Raw genomic sequence first — 10,421 nt, forward strand, 5'->3', positions numbered from 1 at the left:
TATAATAATCCTTTTTTTACTAAAAGGATATATACATAAATATATTTGCATGTAAGAATGCTATTATATGCATACACAAAATTTTTAAAGGAAATACAAGGTGGTTATCTTTAGAAGAGATTGTAGAGAGGTAGATTTTTTTTACTTTTTAGTTTTAATATTTACATATTTCAATTCTCTATTATAAATTTCAGTGGAGACTATGAGACCATTTAGTTTTCTTCTTCATACTTTTATATAATAAATAACTCTAAATGTTGTTTAGAAAACAGTGAGGAACGCCATTAGTATGTTTAAATTTTATATAACCATTTGGTAATACTTATCAAAAATTTAGAAGTGCCTACCTTTCATTCCAGTGTTTTTACTGCCAGGTATGTATCCTACCAAACAAGAGCACAAAGGTAGATGTACAAGGATGTTTGGCCCATCACCTAAATTGGCGAAAATCAGGTGTGAAATGCCCATGAAAAAGAGACAGGTTGAATGAATTATTACAGTGCATCTAAGCAATAGCATATCAGGCAGTGGTTAAAATAGATAAATAAAGTCTCGAAAAAAATGCTCCTGGTTGCAAAGCAGTGTATTACACCCTCATTATAATAGTGAAAATATTATATTCATATAGATAATAGAGTCACATCCAATGAGGGGATTCGGTCTTCAAGCAAATTCATCAGCTGAGAATCAACTACAATCAAACCTGCATCTACAAGCACTAGGACCACACTCAGCTGTGAGACGTTCACCCTCCACAGGCCTGGAAGCAGCTCTCCTGAGGGTCAGCGGAGTCCCAGGCTCTCTCAAGGCTCTGTGCTCCACGGAGTAGAATAAGTAGCCTGAACTTCTATTTATGCTGCTTTCTCTTTGCAATTTTCTCTCTTTCTATATATTTTTATTATATGTGCATTAGTTGGTTTGGTAGGTTATAATGCAACTCCAATACATAAAGGTTTATATAGAGTAAAATATCTGAAGGGCTACACGGCAAAGCATAACAGTTTACTTCTGAGAAAGAGGTGGAGATAGAAAAAGAGAAAATATTTTTTCTTTGTGCCTTTTATATTGTTTGAGTGTGTATTATTTTATACATGCTAAAATATATATTTTATACTTAGTATTTTATACTAAAAAGAAATTTTAAAAATTGATACGGCTAACAAATTTAAGGAAGTGTGGAGGGTATGAGACAAAGGTGTGTTGGGAGATTGAATTTGATTCTGTAGATAATGAGAATCACATGGAGATTTTTAACCTCGAAGGGTGATGATATTCTAATGGATATTTTGGGAAGATAACGTATAGGATTGAAAATTATAGGTGGCACTGGTGAGAGGTAGACTGAGTTTATGAATTAGTTATCTTTTGGTTTTTATCTAAATAATGAAGATATTCCTCTACCTAGTTTTGCACTGGAAGTTCCTAGGGTACAGTATTTAAGTCCCTATGTGGCTATAAGAGAGACAGATGGTCAGACATTCAGTCCCCAATTCTATCATCTCTACTTTCATCCTCATCTTGTGTCCTGGCATCCATTAAGTGTTTATAGGTGTCTTGGCAAGAGGGAAATTCAGGCTCCTTCTGAGTCATATGAGTGGACCAACAGTGATGCAGGGAAGAAAGCTCCCAATAGAGGTCAGCCTTGCTGGAAATGCAGAGATGGACAATCCCTGTTCCTAGAGTGGTCAAGGGTGTCAGGGTGCAGCTTGAAAGTTGTCATTTGAGGGTGACCTGGGTTGTACTCAGTGGCACTGACTCCCGGCTAATGGCCCAGGGCTCTTTGAGTTATAGTGATTTCAGTTCCTTCCCCTGGTGACTTTCGTAGGGTGCTAATCTCCTCTAGGGCAGGTTCAAATGAAAATCCCTGTGTGAATGTTAGGTGAATGAGAGTTCAATGGGGTACCAATCATTGGATTTCAAATACTTCATGTTGGGTGAGGTGGCCCAGAAACCCTCCAGCAGAAGAAGAGGCAGGAAGCGAGGTTATGCCTCATCTGAGTATTGATTTGACTCCAGAATGTTGTCTACTCTTGTTGGCAAATACTGCATGCTGTCCAGGAACATGGCTGTGAGGCTGGGTGAAGTCCTCTGCTTTGGCAGAGCCCTATCCTAACCCCAAAAAGCTCCTGGGGGAAGGTCACTTCCTGTCCCTTGTTCAGATGAGATAGCTTTAGTCTATAACAAGCCTGAGGCCCGTGTTGATACCATTTATAGAGAATGTTTCTTTCATTATATACCTAGCCAGTTCCTAAGACAGGCCTTCTGAGGAAGGATGGATCAAGACCATGTCTAGTGTCTGTCACATCATAGAAATTAAACAACTATCCCCTTTTCTGTTTCTAAGTCAAATCCAGTCTACTGGCTCCATTTCTTTCTACCTTTCTGGTAAATTTATTTTGGACTTTTGTTATCCTGTTTGCCACTTACCTTGATTGGTAACACCGTAAATAGATCTTTCCAACTCATTCATTCATTCATATCTTCATTCATTTATTTTTTTGACAAGTACTGTGTTTGTCGAGTGCTTGTGTGGGTCAGACTGTGTGAGGCATTAGGAATATAATGATGAACAAAGAGAGTCTCGGTCCTTACCCTCATGTTGCTTAAAGCCTAGAGCAGGACTGAAGTATGAAACAAAGAATAACAGTAAAACACAAAGCCACAACTGTGAGAAGGCAATGATGGAGTGGTACAAGGTGAGATTACATAAAAGGAGAATCATCTGGTGAGGAAAGTCAGAGAACGCTTTGCTGGGGAGGTGACTCTGCTGAGCTCTTTTTTCAGAAAAGCCTGGCTTTTGGCCAAGTTGATCAACTTCGTACCAGAAGGTGAAGCAACATTTCCAAAGTCACTCTAAAAGAATGAGAAATAAAGGTCAATGGCACTTACTTGGCCATATTCACAGAACTAAGGGCCATTCAAGTGACTCTGAAGGACACACAAAAAAACAAGAACAAAACAAAACTAAAGAAAGCAAACAGGTACCCTGCTCTATTTATTAAAATGTTGCTTAATATTGATATAATAACGCTGAAGGATATAGTCCATTCCTGACACCTGAATCTGTGGAGTTAAAAAGACAACCATTTTCCACTTACTTTGGACACTTTTTCCCTCTGAATGTTCTGTTCTGTCACCAGCCTATTGAAGCCCATTTCCAATCATGTTTTCAATTTTTCAAGGTCCTTCAGGATTTTGATGAGCAGTTATTTCTCTTCTCCTCACAAAGAGACCTGCTTTAAGTTGTCTATGACTAGAACAGATTGAGTTATTTAACTATCATGCTGAAGAAACTTTGAGAGGTAAATACAGGTGTCAGCAACACATTCTGCTTTCTGGAATCACAGGATGGAATTTCCAGCCATAAGCAAGGGTGCTAGTTAGCATTTCTGGTTGGAGAGTCTGACTAATGAGCTCCTTTCCCAGGAAACAGGAGTGCCAGTCGCCTGGTTATTAGCAGTTGTAAAACCGGGCCCCACGGGTGATGTGTTACAGACCTCTCTTCAGAATTCCCCCATCTAAAAGAAGACTCATGAGTCAGAATTTTGGGAACTGCGCAGGTAGCCATCTTGAAATTTCGGGGAAATTTATCTGGCTTACAAATCATAAAAATAAATAGATGCTATATATTTTGAAAGAGACACAAGGCTGTCTAAGTATGGGGGAGATTGAAATGGATACAAACATACATATACTAACTTCCTCTTCCTCAATGAGATCCTGGAAGATGATGGCTTCCAGGGCATCATCTGGACGAAAATGATCACAGTTAGTTTGAAGTGTTTAAGTCATTAGATGCTGTACAAGTCACAATGCAGTGGACTCACAAATTAAGCAGGATTGATTGGTAGTAAAATAAAAAATTAAGCAATATATGGAAATGTTCAACTGTTAAGAAACTGACCAATGCTAACATGTAGCAGTAATTAAAATAATTGCAAAACAATAAAGCTCATTAATGTTTAAAACAGGGAGAAACAGTTCATTTAAAGTACATATATTTTGTACTTAAACAGTGTATTTATTTTTTCACATCCATTATTCCCTGTGAGCATTATTACAATCCCTTTTTTACATGCTGATATGAGTTTATTTCTCATTTCTGATTATAAACAAAACAGGTTTTTCATGAATAATTCAAAGAGAAGAAGTGATATAAAGTTAAAAGCAAAATTCACAGGAAATCCCAACTGAGATCACTATTGTTAAGAATTTTATCAACATCCTTGCAGACGCTTCTATGTATATATACAGTAGATACCCGTGTAATAATTTTGCATTTGCTACCAGGTTGATACTTTGTAGTATATACACATTCAATAAATATTTTCTTCCTACTCCCTGGGAAGGAAATTTTGTTCACTTAGTATTTTCTTCTCTCCCTACCTTATTATTCAGATTATGGTAATTACTCCCAAAGGAAGAGGGAAGAGGGACTGGAAGAGAAGGAGATGATCAATTTGGGAGCAAAGTTTGTGGATGAGACTGGAAAAGCTGTTGGGGAGAGAGAGGTTTCAGGAAGGAGCTATAATATTACAGCATGAAAGAGAACAGGATGAAAAAGGTGGGTTGCAAAAGATATTTTAAGATATGGTACTGTGAGTTAGCAGCTGTATGTCCTTTAATGTTTTCTGAAAGTTGAGAGCAAAGACTGAAATTGCTTGGTAAAGCCTTTTGTTAGCTGGGCTGTTTCTGTGAAGGTCATGGTGCTGAGACTGGATCTCAGAGGGATATGGGATTTATTTGATTTATATACAAAGGGGATTTTATCAACTATGCTGCCTTGTAATTCCTTTTCTCTCAAAAATACGTCATGGCGCTTCTTCTCAAGTCAACAAATATAAATTTCCATGATTCTCTTTAGTGGATTCTCTGGTGGGAATACACCATATCTTTATAAACGGGCCCATGTTGGTGGATGTTTAGGTTGTTTCTAATGGTGATGAACATCTTTGTGCATCTTTACATGTTTATGTGACTATCTCATTGGAATAGACTATTTATTAGATATAACATTTTACATTTTAAATTTTATTACATAATGCCAACAAAAAGTCACACTAACCTATACCCTCACCGAGTATAAAAGTCCCATAGCCACCCAGATTCATTCTTATCATCTTATTTTTTTGGAGAGGATTACCACAATTTGGACAATATATCTAGAGCATACATCTTAAGAAGCTGAAACACAGGAAGACTGTGGGACCCTCATCTAAGATGTTAGAACTGAGTAGTTCTAGTCTGGTGACCTCTCTATAGGTGTCTTGTGCCTGGAAAAGCCAAATGACAATGACGTCTGTTAGGCCACACGGAGACTAATGCCACCCAGAAGGTAAAGAAAGATAGTGAAAAGTGGCGAATGAAACTATTTTCAGTTCAACTCATCTGTGTAACCGGGGTGCACACCATGGTGATGAGATGATGTGTATAAAAGTACTTTGTACATCACTAGACATTGAGGTACCACTTGGGAAAACAATTGCCCCCTTCGTCTGTACAGTTAGGACTGTGTGTGTTTAGCTAATTGAAAAATCATAAGCAGTGTGGTTTGACCTTGCATCTCAGTGTCATTTTTATCTTCTGCAACCTGATATACAAATTCCCAGTAAAAGAGGCATTTGATATTACAAAAAAGTGCTGACAGGGTCATTGCCAATCTGGACTATGTTTCTGTGTGATATCCTGATGATTCAAAGCCAGAACGTCCAATGCTGTGCTGTCTTATAGCAAATGTACTATAGACAGTATCTTTCTCTGTCAATTTGTGTCCCCAGGTTGCCTCTGACCTTGGCCTATATTGATTCTATGCTTATTTATATTCATTTTGTCTCTAGAAAAGTGGGTCCAGACAGCCCTCTCTGAGCTTATTTTACCAGCTCAGATCTTGCCTGACTCTTAAGGATTCCAGTCACCAGAGCAGCTGTGTTTAACCTTGTCTGTTAGTCCCTGCCCAAGAAACCCATCCGAATTGGCAATACTTCCGAAAACACAAGTGAGACTAAATTACAAATGGAGAAAGCGTCTGGGTTAAAATAAACAGTCACCAGACAAAAGCTCTCTGCTTCCATGTTCTTTTTTCTGTAGGAAAAACAAGGACCTAGATCTGATTTTATTCTTAGGTGAGATTTGTTGTTCTATTTAAAGGCACTTATCTCAGAATTTCTGAGTAGCAATAAGAAGTGGCAGTGGGAGGGGTGGTTTGCAGTGCAGTTGTCTGCTTGTAGTAATAAAGATTCAAATCTAGTTTCTGCAGTTCTGCCTTTGGTATCTTTATTTTGAACTAGAATAGCACAGAAAAAATGGATTGAAGACCTTGTAATTGGAGCATGTCTTATGTTTCTAGTTACAGGGACCTTCAGGAGATTAGATTTTTCAGGATACTTAAAAGCACAGAAAAGCAAAAAAAAACCTCCTACCTCGCTGGTAATTCCTCTGTGAGGACAGGACAACCTCTAAGGTTGGAAACCTAGGTGAGGGGAGAAAATCATTTCTCTTAGCAGAGGATAATAAATAGTAATTATTTTCAACTATGTCTGCCCCTAAGAGATAGTCTCACCATCCCAGAGACATGGTCAATCGGAAGTGGTCTCATTCAGTATGATGAATTGCATTCTGCTTTAATTCTGGGGACCCTCAGATAAGTACACACAGGCCTGCTTATCTTCAAAAGTTGCCCATGCAATCTGCAAGTTAAGAGAAGAGGGCCAGGAGACCTTCAAGATGGAGGAGGAGTAAGACGTGGAGATCACCTTCCTCCCCACAAATACATCAGAAATACATCTACATGTGGAACAACTCCTACAGAACACCTACTGAATGCTGGCAGAAGACCTCAGCCTTCCCAAAAGACAAAAAACTCCCCACGTACCTGGGTAGGGCAAAAGAAAAAAGGGAAAACAGAGACAAAAGAATAGGGATGGAACCTGCATCTCTGGGAGGGAGCTGTGAAGGAGGAAAGGTTTCCACATACTAGGAAGCCCCTTCGCGGGCAGAGACTGTGGGTGGCCGAAGGGGGAAGCTTCAGAGCCACGGAGGAGAGCGCAGCCACAGGGGTGCGGAGGGCAAAGCGGAGAGATTCCCACACAGAGGATCCGTGCCGACCAGCACTCACCAGCCCGAGAGGCTTGTCTGCTAACCCGCCGGGGCGGGCGGGGCTGGGAGCTGAGGCTCGGGCTTCGGAGGTCGGATCCCAGGGAGAGGACTGGGGTTGGCGGCGTGAACACAGCCTGCAGGGGGCTAGTGCGCCACAGCTTGCCGGGAGAGGGTCCGGGAAAATGTCTGGACTTGCCTAAGAGGCAAGAGACGATTGTTTCAGGGTGCGTGAGGAGATGGGATGCAGAGCACCGCCTAAACGAGCTCCAGAGATGGGCGCGAGCCGCGGCGATCAGCGCGGACCCCAGAGACGGGCATGAGACGCTAAGGCTGCTGCTGCCGCCACCAAGAAGCCTGTGTGCGAGCACAGGTCACTCTCCACACCGCCCCTCCCGGGAGCCTGTGCAGCCCGCCACTGCCAGGGTCCCATGATCCAGGGACAACTTCCCTGGGAGAACACACGGCGCGCCTCGGGCTGTTGCAATGTCACGCCGGCCTCTGCTGCCGCAGGCTCGCCCCGCATCCGTACCCCTCCCTCCCCCCGGCCTGAGTGAGCCAGAGCCCCCGAATCAGCTGCTCCTTTAACCCCATACTGTCTGAGTGAAGAACAGATGCCCTCAGGCAACCTACACGCAGAGGCGGGTCCAAATCCAAAGTTGAACCCCGGGAGCTGTGCGAACAAAGAAGAGAAAGGGAAATCTCTCCCAGCAGCCTCAGGGGCAGCAGATTAAATCTCCACAATCAACTTGATGTACCTGCATCTGTGGAATACCTGAATAGACAATGAATCATCCCAAAATTGAAGCGGTGGACTTTGGGAGCAACGATATATATATTTTTTTCCTTTTTCTCTTTTTGTGAGTGTGTATGTGTGCACTTCTTTGTGTGATTTTGTCTGTATAGCTTTGCTTTTACCATTTGTCCTAGGGTTCTGCCTGTCCATGGTTTTTTGTTGCTGTTGTTGTTGCTTTTTATTTTTTCTTTTATTTTTATTTATTTATTTATGGCAGTGTTGGGTCTTCGTTTCTGTGCAAGGGCTTTCTCTAGTTGTGGCAAGTGGGGGCCACTTTTCATCACGGTGTGCGGGCCTCTCACTATTGCGGCCTCTCTTGTTGCGTAGCACAGGCTCCAGATGCGCAGGCTCAGCAATTGTGGCTCATGGGCCCAGTCGCTCCACGGCATGTGTGATCTTCCCAGACCAGGGCTCGAACCCGTGTCCCCTGCATTGGCAGGCAGATTCTCAACCACTGCGCCACCAGGGAAGGCCTTTATTTATTTATTTATTATAGTTTTTAGTGCTTGTCATCATTGGTGGATATGTTTTTTGGTTTGGTTCTCTTCTTTCCTTTTTTCTTATTATTTTTCCTTTTTTATTATTTTGAATTTTTTTATTTTTAATAATTATTTTTTAATTTAATAACTTTATTTTATTTATTTATTTATTTAGTTTTTCTCTCTTTTCTTCTGAGCCATGTGGCTGACAGGGTCTTGGTGCTCCAGCCAGGTGTCAGGCCTGTGCCTCTGAGGTGGGAGAGCTGAGTTAAGGACATTGGTCCACCAGAGACCTCACGGTTCTACGTAATATCAAACTGCGAAAGCTCTCCCACAGATCTCCATCTCTACGGTAAGACCCAGCTCCACTCAATGACCAGCAAGCTAAAGTGCTGGATACCCTATGCCAAACAATTAGCAAGACAGGAAAACAACCCCACCCATTAGCACAGAGGCTGCCTAAAATCATACTAAGATCACAGACACCCCAAAACACACCACCAGATGTGGACCTGCCCACCAGAAAGACAAGATCCAGCCTCATCCACCAGAACACAGGCACCAGTCCCCTCCACCAGGAAGCCTACACAACCCACTGAACCAACCTTAGCCACTGGGGGCAGACACCAAAAACAATGGGAACTACGAACCTGCAACCTGTGAAAAGGAGACCCCAAACACAGTAAGTTAAGGAAAATGAGAAGACAGAGAAGCACACAGCAGATGAAGGAACAAGGTAAAAACCCACCAGAGCAAACAAATGAACAGGAAGTAGGCAGTCTACCTGAAAAAGAATTCAGAGTAATGATAGTAAAGATGATCAAAAATCTTGGAAATAGAATGGAGAATATACAAGAAAAGTTTAACAAGGGCCTAGAAGAACTAAAGAGCAAACAAACAATGATGAACAACACAATAAATTGAATTAAAAATTCTCCAGAAGGAATCAACAGCAGAATAACTGAGGCACAAAAACGGATAAGTGACCTGGAAGATAAAATAGTGGAAATAATTAACAAAGAGCAGAATAAAGAAAAAAAGAATGAAAAGAATTGAGGACAGTCTCAGAGAGCTCTGGGACAACATTAAACACACTTATATTGAATTATAGGGGTCCTAGAAGAAGAAGAGAAAAAGAAAGGGACTGAGAAAATATTTGAATGGATTATAGTTGAAAAATTCCCTAATATGGGAAAGGAGAGAGTCAATCAAGTCCAGGAAGTGTAGAGAGTCCCATACAGGATAAATCCAAGGAGAAAAGTGCCAAGACACATATTAATCCAACTATTTAAAATTAAATACAAAGAAAAAATATTAAAAGGAGCAAGGGAAAAGCAACAAATAACTTACAAGGGAAGCCCCATAAGGTTAACAGCTGATCTTTCAGCAGAAAGTCTGCAAGCCAAAAGGGAGTGGCAGGACATATTTAAAGTGACAAAGGGGAAAAACCTACAACCAAGATTACCCAGCAAGGATCTCATTCAGAGTCAACGGAGAAATTAAAACCTTTACAGGCAAGCAAAGGCTAAGAGAATTCAGCACCACTAAAACAGCTTTACGACAAATGCTAAAGGAACTTCTCTAGGCAGGAAACACAAGAGAAGGAAAAGACCTACAATAAAAACCCAAACCAATTAAGGAAATGATAATAGGAACATACATATCAATAATTACCTTAAAGGTAAATGGATTAAATGCTCCAACCAAAAGACACAGACTGGCTGAATGGATACTAAAACAAGACACGTATATAGGCTGTCTACAAGAGACCCACTTCATATGAAGGGACACATACAGACTGAAAGTGAGGGGATGGAAAAAGATATTCCATGAAAATGGAAATCAAAGAAAGCTGGAGTAGAAATTCTCATATCAGACCAAATAGACTTTAAAATAAAGACTATTAAAAGAGACAAAGAAGGACACTACATAATGATCAAGGGATCAATCCAAGAAGAAGATATAACAATTCTAAATATTTATGAACCCAACATAGGAGCACCTTAGTACATAAGGCAAATGCTAACAGCCATGAAAGGGGAAATCGACAGTAA

The sequence above is a fragment of the Balaenoptera physalus genome, assembly GCF_965194825.1.
Source record: "Balaenoptera physalus genome assembly, chromosome: 18".
Taxonomy (NCBI): Eukaryota; Metazoa; Chordata; class Mammalia; order Artiodactyla; family Balaenopteridae; genus Balaenoptera; species Balaenoptera physalus.